Source organism: Balaenoptera physalus (assembly GCF_965194825.1).
Source record: "Balaenoptera physalus genome assembly, chromosome: 1".
Taxonomy (NCBI): Eukaryota; Metazoa; Chordata; class Mammalia; order Artiodactyla; family Balaenopteridae; genus Balaenoptera; species Balaenoptera physalus.
This window is the reverse complement of record NC_138882.1, coordinates 51998798-52013552: the sequence shown is the minus strand read 5'-3', so window position 1 is coordinate 52013552 and position 14755 is coordinate 51998798. Positions and strand designations below refer to the sequence as shown.

The following is a 14755-nucleotide window of genomic DNA, read 5'->3' as shown; positions in this document are numbered from 1 at the left end:
GTACCAATTTACATTCCCTCCAACAGTGTAGGAGGGTTCCCTTCTCTCCACACCCTCTCCAGCATTTACTGGCTGTGAATTTTTTCATGATAGCCATTCTGACTGGTGTGAGGTGATATCTCATACTTTTGATTTGCATTTCTCCAATCATTAGTGATGTTGAGCATCTTTTCACGTGCCTCTTGGCTATCTGTCTTCTTTGGAGAAATGTTAGTGATGTTAAGCATCTTTTCATGTGCCTCTTGGCTACCTGTATGTCTTCTTTGGAGAAATGTCTATTTAGGTCTTCTGCCCATTTTTGGACTGGGTTGTTTGTTTTGATGATATTAAGCTGCATGAGCTGTTTGTAAATTTTGGAGACTAATCCCTCGTCGGTCACATCATTTGCAAATATTTTCTCCCATCCTGTGGGTTGTCTTTTCGTTTTGTTTATGGTTTCCTTTGCTGTGCAAAAGCTTTTGAATTTAATTAGGTCCCATTTGTTTATTTTTCTTTTTATTTCCATTACTCTGGGAGACAGATCGAAAAAGATCTTGCTGCGATTTATGTTGGAGGGTGTTGTGCCTATGTTTTTCTCTAAGAGTTTTAGAGTGTTCAGTCTCACATTTAGGTCTTTAATCCATTTTGAGGTTTTTTTGTGTGTATGGTGTTAAAGAATGTTCTAATTTCATTTTTTTACATGTAGCTGTACAGTTTTCCCAGCACCATTTGTTGAAGTGACTGTCTTTCCACCATCGTATAGTCTTGTCTCCTTTGTCATAGATTAACTGACCACATGTGTATGGGTTTATTTCTGGGCTTTCTGCCCTATTCCATTGATCTCTATTTCTGTTTTGGGGCCAGTACCATACTGTTTTGATGACTGTGGCTTTGTAGTATAGTCTGAAGACAGGGCATCTGATTCTTCCAGCTCTGTTTTTCTTTCTCAAGATTGCTTTGGCTATTTTGGGTCTTTCGTGTCTCCATAAAAATTGTAAAATTTTTTTGTTCTAGTTCTGTGAAAAGTGCCATTGGTAATTTGATAGGGATTGCATTCAATCTGTAGATTGCCTTAGGTAGTATAGTCATTTTGACAATATTGATTCTTCCAATACAAGAACATGGTATATTTTTCCACCTGTTTGTGTCATCTTTGATTTCTTTATCAGCATCTTATAGTTTTTGGAGTACAGGTCTTTTGTCTCCTTAGGTAGGTTTATTCCTAGGTATTTCATTCTTTTTTTTTTTTTTTGAATTTTATTTTTTTTTTGGCTGTGTTGGGTCTTCGTTTCTGTGCGTGGGCTTTCTCTAGTTGCGGCGAGTGGGGGCCACTCTTCATCACGGTGCGCAGGCCTCTCACTGTCGCGGCCTCTCTTGTTGCGGAGCACAAGCTCCAGACGCGCAGGCTCAGTGGTTGTGGCTAACGGGCCTAGTTGCTCTGCGGCATGTGGGATCTTCCCAGACCAGGGCTCAAACCTGTGTCCCCTGCATTGGCAGGCAGGTTCTCAACCACTGCGCCACCAGGGAAGCCCAGTATTTCATTCTTTTTGATGTGACGGTAAATGGATTATTTCTTGAATTTGTCTTTCTGATCTTTTGTTGTTAGTGTATAGAAATGCAACAGCTTTCTGTGTATTAATTTTGTAACCTGCCACTTTACCAAATTCACTGATGAGCTCTAGTAGTTTTCTGGTAGTGTCTTTAGGATTTTCTATGTATAGTATCATGTAATCTGCAAACAGTGACAGCTTAACTTCTTCTTTTCCAATTTGGATTCCTTTTATTTCTTTTTCTTCTCTGATTGCTAGAGCTAGGACTTCCAAAACTATGTTAAATAAAAGCGGCGAGTGGACATCCCTGTCTTATTCCTCATCTTAGAGGAAATACTTTCAGCTTTTCACCATTGAGTATGATGTTAGCTGTAGGTTTGTTGTAATGGCTTTTATTATGTTGAGGTATGCTCCCTCTATCCCACTTTCTGGAGAGTTTTTATCATAAATGGGTGTTGAATTTTGTTGAAAGCTTTTTCTGCATCTATTGAGATGATCATATGGTTTTTATTCTTCAATTTGTTGATGTAGTGTATCACACTGATTGATCTGTGGATACTGAATAATCCTGGCATCCCTGGGATAAATCCCACTTAATCATGGTTTATGACCCTTTTAATGCATTGTTGGATTCAGAGTGCTAGTATTTTGTTGAGAATTTTAGCATCTATGTTCATCAGTGAATTACTGGCCTGTAATTTTCTTTTTTTGTGGTATCTGTCTGGTTTTGGTATCGGGTGACTGTGGCTTTGTAGAAATGACTTTCAGAGTTTTCCTTCCTCTGCAATTTTTTGGAACAGTTTCAGAAGGATAGGTGTTAGCTCTTCTCTAAATGTTTGATAGAGTTTGCCTGTGAAGCCATCAGGTCCTGGGCTTTTGTTTGATGGGAGTTTTTTAATCACAGTTTCAATTTCAGTGTTTGTGATTGGTCTGTTCATATTTTCTATGTCTTCCTGGTTCAGTCTTGGGAGACTGTACCTTTCTAAGAATTTGTCCATTTCTTCCAGGTTGTCCATTTTATTGGCATACAGTTGCTTATAGTCGTCCCTTATGATCCTTTGTATTTCTGTGGTGACAGCTGTAACTTCTCCTTTTTCATTTCTAATCTTATTGATGAGTCCTCTCCCTTTTTTTCTTGATGAGTCTGGCTAAAGGTTTATTAATTTTGTTTATCTTTTCAAAGAACCAGCTTTTAGTTTCATTGATTTGCTACTGTCTTCCTTGTCTCTATTTTGTTTATTTCTGCTCTGATCTTTATGATTTCTTTTCTTCTGCTAACTTTAGGTTTTGTTTGTTCTTCTTTCTCTAGCTGCTTTAGGTGAAAGGTTAGGTTGCTTATTTGAGATTTTTCTTGGCTCCTTAAGTAAGATTGTATTCTTATAAACTTTCCTCTTAGAACTGCTTTTGCTGCATCCCATAGGTTTTGGATTGTTGTACTTTCATTTTCATTTGTCTCTAAGTATTTTTTTTATTTCCTCTTTGATTTCTTCAGTGAACCATTGGCTGTTCAGTAGCATATTGTTTAGCCTCCACATGTTAAGTGTTTTTTATAGTTTTTTTCTTGTAGTTTATTTCTAATCTCGTAGCATTGTGGTCAGAAAAAATGCTTGATATGATTTCGATTTTCTTAAATTTACCAAGGCTTGCTTTGTGGCCCAGCATGTGGCCAACACTAGAGAAGGTTCCCTGTGCACTTAAGAATGTGCATTGTTGCTTTTAGATGGAATGCCCTATAAATATCAATTAAGTCCATCTGTTCTAATGTGTCATTTACAGCCTGTGTTTCCTTATTGATTTTCTGTCTGGATGATCAATGAGGTGTTCAAGTCCCCGGTATTATTGTGTTACTGTCTATTTCTCCCCTTATGGCTGTTAGTATTTGCCTTATATATTGAGGTGCTCCTATGTTGGGTGCATATACATTTACAACTGTTATATCTTCTTGGATTGATCCCTTGATAATTATGTAGTGTCCTTCTTTGTCTCTTATAACAGTCTTTATTTTAAAGTCTATTTCCTCTGATATGAGTATTGCTACTCCAGCTTTCTTTTGATTTCCATTTGCGTGGAATACATTCTTCCATCCCTTCACTTCCAGTCTGTATGTGTCCCTAGGTCTGAGGTGGGTCTCTTGTAGACAGCATACATACAGGTCTTGTTTCTGTATCAGCCAGTCTATGTCTTTTGGTTGGCACATTTAATCCATTTACATTTAAGGTAATTATCGATATGTGTGTTCCTATTGCCATTTTCTTAATTGTTTCTGTAGGTCTTTCTTCTTCCCTTCCTCTTCTGTTCTCTTCTCTTGTGGTTTGATGACCCTCTTTAGTACTGTGTTTGGGCTGCTCTTCCTTTTTTGTGTGTGTATCTATTGTAGTTTTGGGTTTTGCTGCTCCCATGAGGTTTTTTTTTTTTTTTTTTTAAACTTTTATTTTTTTTTTTAATTTTTATTTATTTATTTATTTTTTAATTTATGGCTATGTTGGGTCTTCGTTTCTGTGCGAGGGCCTTCACCAGTTGTGGCAAGTGGGGGCCACTTTTCATCGCTGTGCGCGGGCCGCTCACTATCGCGGCCTCTCTCGTTGCGGAGCACAGGCTCCAGACACGCAGACTCCGTAATTGTGGCTCACGGGCCCAGCCGCTCCGCGGCATGTGGGATCCTCCCAGACCAGGGCTCGAACCCGTGTTCCCTGCATTAGCAGGCAGATTCTCAACCACTGCGCCACCAGGGAAGCCCTCCCATGAGGTTTTGATATAGCACTCTATATAGGTACAATGTTATTTTAAGTTGCTAGTCTCTTTCCTGCCTAGAGGAGTCCCTTTAGCATTTGTTGCAAAGTTGGTGTAGTGTTGCTGAATCCTCTTAGCTTTTGCTTGTCTGTAAAGTTTTTGATTTCTCTGTCAAATCTGAATGAGAGCCTTGCTGTGTAGAGTATTCTGGGTTGTCAATTCTTCCCTTTCATCACTTTAAATATATCATGCCACTCCCTTCTGGCTTGCAGAGTTTCTACTCAGAAATCAGCTGATAACCTTATGGGAGTTCCCTTGTATGTTATTTGTTGTATTTCCCTTGTTGCTTTTAATATTTTTTCTTTGCCTTTAATTTCTGTCAATTTGATTATTATGTGTCTCAGCATGTTCCTCCTTGGGTTTATCCTGCCTGGGACTCTCTGTGTTCCTGGACTTGGTTTACTGTTTCCTTTCCAATGTTAGGGAAGTTTTCAGCTATTATCTCTTCAAATATTTTCTCTGGTCCTTTCTCTCTCTCTTCTCCTTCTGGGACCCCTATAATGCGAATGTTGGTGCGCTTAATGTTGTCTCAGAGGTCTCTTAGGCTGTCTTCATTTCTTTTCATTCTTTTTTATTTATTCTGTTCCATGGCAGTGAATTCCACCATTCTGTCTTCCAGGTCACTTATCTGTTCTTCTGCCTCAGTTATTCTACTATTGATTCCTTCTAGTGTATTTTTCATTTCAGTTATTGTATTTTTCATCTGTTTGTTCTTTAGTTCTTCTAGGTCTTTGTTAAACATTTCTTGCATCTTCTAAATCTGCGCCTCCATTCTTTTTCTGAGATCCTGGATCATCTTCACTGTCATTATTCTGAATTCTTTTTCAGGTAGATTGCCTATCTCCACTTCATTTAGTTGTTTTTCTGGGGTTTTATCTTGTTCCTTTAACTGGGACATAATCATCTGCCTTTTCATTTTGTCTAACTTTCTGTGATTGTGGTTTCGTTCCGCACGCTACAGGATTGTAGTTCTTCTTGCTTCTGCTGTCTGCCCTCTGGTGGAGGAGGCCATCTAAGAGGCTTGTGCAAGCTTCCTGATGGGAGGGACTGGTGGTGGGTAGAGCTGGGTCTTGCTCTGGTGGGCAGGACTGTGCTCAGTAAAACTTTAATCAGCTTGTCTGCTGATGGGTGGGGCTGTCTTCCCTCCCCGTTCGTTGTTTGGCCAGAGGCGACCCAGCACTGGAGCCTAAAGGCTGTTTGGTGGGGTTAACTGCGGCCCCCAGGAGGGCTCATGCCAATGAGTACTTCCCAGAACTGATGCTGCCAGTGTCCTTGTCCCTGTGGTGAGCCACAGCTGCCCCCCAGCTCTGCAGGAGACCCTCCAACACTAGCAGGTAGGTCTAGTTCAGTATCCTATGGGGTCACCGCTCCTTTCCCCTGGGTACTGGTGTGCACAAGACTGTGTGTGTGCCCTCCAAGAATGGAGCCTCTGTTTCCCCCAGTCTTTTGGAAGTCCTGTAATCAAATCTTGCTGTCTTCAAAGTCCAGTTCTCTGGGTATTCCTCCTCCTGTTGCCGGACCCCCAGGTTGGGAAGCCTGACATGGGGCTCAGAACCTTCACTCCAGTGGGAAAACTTCTGTATAATTATTCTCCGGTTTGTGAGTCACCCACCTGGCAGTTATGGGATTTGATTTTATCATGATTGCGCCCCTCATACCATCTCACTGCAGTTTCTCCCTTGTCTTTGGATGTGGGGTATCTTTTTTGGTGGGTTCCAGCATCTGCCTGTGGATGGTTGTTCAGCAGTTAGTTGTGATTCCAGTGCTCTCACAAGAAGGGGTGAGCACACTTTCTTCTACTCTGCCATCTTGAACCAATCTGAAAACTGACTTTTAACTGAAAGAATGTGGCAGTGACAATGCAATGACTACTAGGTACTGTTTAATGTCACTACTTTGATTTCTTTTTTTTTTTAATTTATTATTATTATTTTAAATTAATTTATTTAATTATTTTTGGCTGTGTTGGGTCTTCGTTTCTGTGCGAGGGCTTTCTCCAGTTGCGGCAAGCGGGGGCCACTCTTCATCGCGGTGCGCGGGCCTCTCATTATCGCGGCCTCTCTTGTTGCGGAGCACAGGCTCCAGACGCGCAGGCTCAGTAGTTGTGGCTCACGGGCCTAGTTGCTCCGTGGCATGTGGGATCTTCCCAGACCAGGGCTCGAACCCGTGTCCCCTGCATTAGCAGACAGATTCTCAACCACTGCGCCACCAGGTAAGCCCACTACTTTGATTTCTATTAAGGGCATAAACAGTTTTATCTATAATGCTTTGGCACCATTAATGCAAATGTCAGCACAGAGATTTGTTGAACACAATCAGATTATTTATTCATTCATTCATTTATCTATTTATGACTGCACTGGGTCTCAATTGCTGCGTGCAGGTTTTCACTAGTTGCAGTGAGCGGGGGCTCTCTTCGTTGCGGTGAGCAGGCTTCTCATTGCGGTGGCTTCTCTTGTTGCGAAGCACAGGCTCTAGGCGCGCGGGCTTCAGTAGTTGTGGCACACAGGCTCAGTAGTTGTGGCGCATGGGCTTAGTTGCTCTGTGGCATGTGGGATCTTCCTGGACCAGGGCTCCAACCCATGTCCCCTGCATTGGCAGGCGGATTCTTAACCACTGCACCACCAGGGAAGCCCTACAATCAGATTCTGAGAATTGCTGCCTCTAGGATATCCACCTGAGTTAATGTTTCACTTTATTTTCAATTTTTAAGCTCTGCTTTTTAAAGTTCATTTCATTACATAAAATATTTACATGGTTCCAAAGTTGAATCTACAGAATGAGGCACCCTCCCACCTCTACCCTATTCACTCCTTCCTTAGAGATAACCTAAATTTAAGTGTTTTATTCTTACACGGTTTTAATGTAAATGGATACATATTCACAAACCCTTCCTTCTTCTTAAACAGTAGGATATTTCACACTTTTTCTCCACTTTGCTCTTCTCACTTAACTATAAGATCACTCCACAGTAGCATACAGAAATAGTTCTCTTCCTATGTACAGCTGCATAATATTTCATGCCAATTACCACACTCTTAAATGAGGACAATTTAGAATAAATAGTAAGGTTTCTTTATTCTGGATCATGAATGTGAAAAAATGCCAGTTACATTTAAATGGTTCCTTCATGAAGTTGGAGAAGAACTAATCAGTGCTGTTTATGTTATTCAATTCCAATTTAGGCAACTAGACATCTCCATTTGTTATCAAATTACGCACACAAACACAAATCAACATATACTTTTTGCTAAAGCATATTGACCTCCCTCTGAATTGCACTGCACAGAACTGAATAAGGGACCCCTAAAAAAATTCTCAATAATTCAACATTTCTCTACAAAAACAAGTTCAGACAATAAGTACATTTCTATTTATAATTCTTGGGTAAGAAAAGAATAGTTACAATAATGATGGGACATTCAGGAGCACCCTTACATTAAATACTGGTCAAAGAAAAAAGTAGAAGGAAAAAACCTACGCAACTCCCACAATAAAAATTAGGCAAGGTTCAGAAAAGTCAAAGTCATTAAAGACATACAAAGGATGTGCAAACAGCTCTGTGGGAAATGACAGCATCTAAGTTAGAAAACTACAAAAATTAAGAAAAGACATTCTACTTGAGGATACGGCAGGGGGAAGGGGAAGCTGGGACAAAGTGAGAGTGTAGCACTGACATGTATACACTACCAAATGTAAAATGGATGGCTAGTGGGAAGCTGCGGCATAGCACAGGGAGATCAGCTCAATGCTTTGTAACGACCTAGAGGGGTGGGATAGGGAGGGTGGGAGGGAGGCTCAAGAGGGAGGGGATATGGGGATATATTTGTACATATAGCTGATTCACTTTGTTATACAGCAGAAACTAACACAACATTGTAAAGCAATTATACTCCAATAAAGATATTTAAAAAAAGATACTCTAAAAGTAAAATATGAAAAGATACTTTTGTCATTCTATGCTGCTTTTAATTATCTAAACCATCTAATACCACCTTTAACATTTTAGAGAAAAAAATAAAATGAAAAAGTGCACATGAAAAACTAACCACCAAAAAATGATAAATGAAAGCCTAAGATTAAACGCAACAAAAGTATTAGTATAACATGTTTTCTTTTTAAATTGTTTTCAGTTTATAAAAGCAATATATACTCATTATAGAAAATCTGGGAACTATATATAAATAGATGACACACTACCCACTTCTACACCCCCACTTATTAAATTATTAAAATATTGGCCCTTTTAATCTGCATCATATTTCATTCATTCAGCCAATTATTTATTGAGTGGATACTATGTGCAAAGCATTTTGCTAGGCAGGATATATCAAGTGCTAGGCGAGAAATAAAGTCCATAAGAGAGAAATGTAACAGGTTGAGGTAAGGTGGGGAGTTTCACTACCTCACTGCAGGATCACACTTACAAGAGAACAATGACTGGAATACTGCAGATTTTGCATTTGAAACCTTGGAGGCTAGAAAGAAATGAAAAAACATTATCTTAAGTGCTGAGAGAAAAAACTGTCATCCCAAAATTCCATAATCACAGAAAACATCCTTCAGAAATGAAGGTGAGAGCTTCCCTGGTGGCGCAGTGGTTGAGAATCTGCCTGCCAATGCAGGGGACACGGGTTCGAGCCCTGGTCTGGGAAGATCCCACATGCCGCGGAGCAACTGGGCCCGTGAGCCACAACTACTGAGCCTGCGCGTCTGGATCCTGTGCTCCGCAATAAGAGAGGCCGTGATAGTGAGAGGCCCGCGCACCGCGATTAAGAGTGGCCCCCGCTTGCTGCAACTAGAGAAAGCCCTCGCAGAGAAACGAAGACCCAACACAGCCATAAATAAAATTTAAAAAAAAAAATTCTTCTTTTAAAAAAAAAAAAAAAAAGAAAAGAAATGAAGGTGAAATAAAGACATTCTCAGTTGAAGGAAAGAACTCATTGACAGCCGACCTGCTCTAAAAGAATTGTTAAAGGAAATTCTTCAGACAGAATGGAAATACCAGAAGGAAACTTTATTCATTAGGAATAAAGAAAGAGAAACAAAAATAGGAAATAGAATAGACTACTCTTCTCGAGTTCTTTAAAATATGCTTGATGATTGGAAGCAAAAAGTATAACACCATCTGTAGGGACTCTTCAATGTATATAGATATAATATGTAACAACTACAACATAAAGAGGGGAAAGAAAATTACATGACAGTAAGGTTTCCATATTTCACTTGAGGTGGTAAAATGTTGAGTCTAAGTAGAATGGGAAAAGTTCAATATGTATATTGCAATCCCTAGAGCAGCCACTAGAAAACCTATACAAAGAGATATAGCCCAAAACACAACAGATAAATTACAATGCAATACTTCCAAAAAAAAAAAAAAAAGTGAACCCAAGAAAGAGCAGGAAAAGGGAAACAGGAACATAAAAAAATAAAATGGTAGACCTGAATCCACATATTTAAATTACATTAAAGGACAATGGCCTAAACACAGACATATGGCAGACATATGATCCAACTATAGGCTATCTAACAGAAACTCATTTCAAATATAATCACATAAGTAGGTTAAAAATAAAAGGATGGAAACGTATGTCCACACAAAAACGTGTACATGAACGTTCCCAGCATTATTCATAACACCCAAAAGTGGAAACAACCAAAATGTCCATCAATTAATGAATGGATAAAGTTACTCAGCAATAAAAAGGAATGAAGTACTGATACATGCTATAACATAGATGAACCTTGAAAACATTAAGCCAAGTGAGAGAAGCCAGTCAAAATGAACATATATTCTGTGATTCCATTCAGATGAAATGTCTAGAATTGGTAAATCCATAGAGACAGAAAGTAGATTAGTGGTAACCTAGGACTGGGGGTGTGGGGAGGAATATGGAATGACTGCTAATGGCTACAAGGTTTCTTTGGGGGGGTTATAAAAATGTTCTAAGATCAGATTGTACTGATGGTTGATGAACTCTGTGGATATACTAAAAACCACTGAATTATACACTTTAAATGGGTGAATTTTATGATATGTGGATCTATATCTCCATAGAACATTAAAAACATTATGCTATATGAAAGAAGCCAGATTAAAAGTCTACATATTGCATGACTCCATTCATATGAAATCTCCAAAAAGAGCATTTGTAGAGAAAAGGAGATTAGTGGTTACCTGGGACTGGGTTAGGAATGCTGACTGACTACAAACTAGTACAAGGGAATTTCTGAGTGATGGAAATGTTCTAACAGCTATATTGTAGTGAGGGTTGCATAACTATGTACATTTTTTAAAAATCACTGAATTGTACATCTTTTAAAATATAAATTTTATAGAATGTAAATCGTAAGTCAATGAAGTTTTTGAGCCAGTCATGAACTCTTTGCTCCTTGAAGAGGCTGCATCCCAGTTTGCCCCTGATCAGTTAGGGAGGGATTCTGCTCCATGGAAAAGGACCTCTCTCCTAAAGAGACAGAGCCTGTTGCCTCCATCACAGCTTCCCTTTGGGCTCATTTCAAGCTTGGCCGAACTGGGGAACGAACTGGGGAACAGAGTGGAGACTGCCCTGCATTCCCCTTTCCTCTGCCTCAATATGTCTTTATAACGTCAGCTGGTGTCTTACAAAGGGCAAGGGAAGCCCGCACACACCCAGAACTCTTGCTGGTCAGAGATTCCCTAAGCGTCTGTCCTTGCCTGAGTTTCGTGTGCCTGTGTTGTGAACCTTGGAACTCTGGAGTTGGGGAGGTGGGGGCAAGTATTGCCCTAAGAATGCTTACTGTTCTTTTATTGTTGGGATCTGTTCTTGGGTAGGGTGGCAGTTGGGGAAGCTTGACTTTGTCTTCGTCAATAAACTCTCATTTACACAAAGGAAAAAAAAAGAAAAAGAAAAAAAAGAAGTCAATAAAGTTGTTCTTTTTTTAAAATAAATTTATTTATTTATTTATTTTTGGTTGCATTGGGTCTTTGTTGCTGCCCATGGACTTTCTCTAGTTGCAAAGAGCGGGGGCTACTCTTCATTGCAGCGTGTGGGCTTCTCACTGCGGTGACTTCTCTTGTTGCGGAGCTCCGGCTCTAGGTGAGCGGGCTTCAGTAGTTGTGGCTCACGGGCTCTAGAGCGCAGGCTCAGTAGTTGTGGCGCATGGGCTTAGCTGCTCCACAACATGTGGGATCTTCTCAGACCAGGTATCAAACCCGTGTCCCCTGCATTGACAGGTGGATTCTTAACCACTGAACCACCAGGGAAGTCCCAATAAAGTTTTTAATAAGGCATAAAAGGTGAAAAAAACAAGCAAAACCAGACTTTTGTTGTCTGAAAGATACTGTTAGGAGCATGAAAAGATAAGCTATAAATGGGAGAAAATATTTGCAAATTATATGCCTTACTCATTAATTTTCCTAGAATATGTATTTAATATCTGTTGACATATTTTTTCCTAATTATAGAAGCAATACTTGCCCATTTTCTAGAATCCAAAACACACAGGAAGGAAGACAATTAAAAGCAATCAGGATCCCATCACCCAGAAATAACTACTGATAATATTTTTCATACATTTATATCCAATCTCTTTCTTATCTTGTTCTTAAATATGTTCTCTAACACATACTCTTACATCAATTTTTAGCCTTGAGATTAAAATTAACATATAATCTACCAATTCCTGTAACTTAAGATTTGGAACTTGGCAATAGAAAGAATTTAGTTCATAGATTTGTTTGGGACATGTGCAAATTTGATTTATTTCATTTAGATTTTTGTTCTACATATTCAGATTCCTAAGATCCAAAATTTATAAAAGCAGTATGCTTTTTAGAAAGAAATTCAAAGCAACTTTATCAATAGGTAAGTAGTTTTTATATCTTTATAAAGCATAAACAATTTTAATTTTCAAGGATGAAGAAAATTTAAAATGAAACATATGTTATAATCTATTCCTAAAGTATTTTACCCATTTTGTGGTCAAAATATCAACTGCCCAAAAGTAAAAGTAGTCCTCACATGTTCCCAAAATCAAATAGCAAAGTTTTCAAAGTCTGAATATTTCAGAAATTTATTCTAATGAGCTTACAATTTTGATTATTTTCAAGTGCCATACTTAATTATGTACTGGTCTCCATGAAAAGAGAAGTTGATGTCTCCTCGCCATTCACAGATCTTTATTCTCCTCACAAAACTGAATTAGAATCTTGACTTTCAACTCCACCCTCAAGGAAATGGAGAACTTGCTATAATTTATTATATTCAGAGATGTTGACTGGGCCACATTTTCTCTGTCTACTGTGTTTTTCTCCTGTTTCTTTTTAGAAGGTATGGTCTTTTCATGCAACAAAAGAGGTAAGATCTATAACTTGGTCCTAGCTAACTATATTTCTTCAATAGGCTTGAAGCAAAACCTCCTTCTAATAACAGGAAGTGTATCCTGCCTTGCTTAGTTCCATGTGCAGATGTCATTCTTGAAAGAGAATCCTGTTTAAAGGAGTGATATAGGGGGAACTTAGGGATTGTGCTGTCTCTAAGAGAATTCTTTAATATCATCCCCTAATAGCACCCCCTTCTCATTATTTCTCACACTATCATTTGCCCTGTTTTTGAAGGTATAGTTGTCGTGAGATAGTATTAAAATACTTGCATTTGGGAAAGAGTCACCCAGCCATTTGCAGATAAGATTATTTAAACAGCTGTTTGCATTCAACAATGTGATCACTAATTTTCCTCTATACTAATCACTGTACCTTGCACATAGTAGGCACTCAGTATTTTTTAATTAGTGTTCACAAAACTCTGCCAGCATGAGTTTTCCATGCAAATTAAAAATGACTCAAAGCAATTCTAGCTCTCTCTACACTTTGATTATAATAATAGCTACCATTTATGGAGCACGTATTATAAACCAGGCACTTCACACACTTTAATTGATATATTACAAATTATAGTATTATTAACTATAGCCCTGAAGGACAGGCTTTATTATCACCAATGTACAAATGCTCAGAAATGCTAAGTATTTTATTCAAGCTCCAGAGCTAGTTGGTGAAGCCAGGATTCAAAACCGTAGGTCATGTATAACTCCAAAGCCCATGCTCCTTTTGCTATTCAAGGCTGCCTCAATAGAGAGTGGTACAAGAACTACTGGGAAATGTTTTCTTCTTACCTTCTAGAGAAGAATTTTAAGACAGCCAGACTGCCCAAGTGGAATGACCTTGATTCATCTGTCCATACGTAGGATGACATTTAAGAGTCAAACTTAAGAGACTAATCAGAATGATACACATGTGCTCACCAACCAATGGATTCCATCAAAGGAAACTGGAAACTGCTGGAATTTACTCCCAGCAGCAGAGTAATTACAAATTTTTCCAAAATTAAGGCACAATGACTCAGAAGAGTTTTAAAAATTTGTGTAGGTCATGCCCGAACTCAGAATGGATCCAGAAATATAACCTTTCTTTAACTGACAACTTTCATCTCTTCTTTGAAGAATCTTATTTAGACCAAAACAAAACACTGTGTCTTTACTTTTGATTTGTCCTCAAATATGAAAGAATAAGCTGAACAAAAGGCTTCCCTTAATGTACGGCTCATCTCACAAACATCTCAAACAAAAAAAATACTGTATATGTGGGCATTCGTTAGGAAATATTTCTTATAGTTCTAAAGGTCCTCTAACCTTACCCTCTAGGACACCTGTCACTGCCCTGCAGATAACTTAGTAACATAATCCTTTCATGTGATGCTAAAAATCAAAAAAGCTGGTCTTTCCTGTTTCCGACTGGTGGAGCTAGTTTTCCAATGTCTATGAAGAGGCATGTGTATGTGTATATACTACACTCTCTATACTTGGGTCCTGGCTGCAAGCTATTTCCTGCTGGCTGAATTCAGATATTTCCAATGGCCTTAACTAAAAGAAACAAAGACCTGATTCATTACCCTTATTTCAGCAGCAATGGCTGTCCAAAGCAATAGAACCCTCCCTACAGCACGAGTGTTAGAGGTAAGAAGAAAAAAAAACATACTTCAAATTACAAAATTCTTTTGGTTTAGGGCTCAAAATAATATATATATATTTGTTCAAATAATCTATAAAAACATGCTCAGGATTCAATCCATATGATTTCATTGCTAAACTCTGTACTTCTCTGCAGCTTAAAACAAGACTACCAGTGAAATTACGAAATTACTGAAAAATTTTAAAGATACATCTTAGTTAATAAAGCTCTCAAAGTTACTTTTACTAAAAGATCTGTCTGAGAATACACAGTACTATAAGTACTACATAAATACTATGTATTATGTAACTGTGTACTATGACTCAAAGTTCACTATTATCACTGGGTTAATTTATGATGTGGGGTAAAATCATACAGGGCAGCAAAAAAACTCTGCTTTAACACCACCACCACTGCCAATAATGTCTTTCCAGGTCACTAGTTC

The 14755-nt window shown here is 38.6% G+C and overlaps 1 protein-coding gene and 1 long non-coding RNA gene across 5 annotated transcripts in view; one reads left to right on the top strand and one right to left on the bottom strand.

Moving 5' to 3' along the window:
* The window catches only part of ABL2 (ABL proto-oncogene 2, non-receptor tyrosine kinase), a gene marked incomplete at its 5' end in the record, with an annotated part of 120534 nt that overhangs the window by 36458 nt on the left and 69321 nt on the right, over positions 1–14755 (bottom strand). The window lies entirely within an intron of this gene.
* Positions 3812–8897, top strand: LOC309662841. Its single transcript, XR_014265012.1, has 2 exons — positions 3812–3931; positions 4276–8897. It is a non-coding gene; the product is annotated as an uncharacterized lncRNA (long non-coding RNA).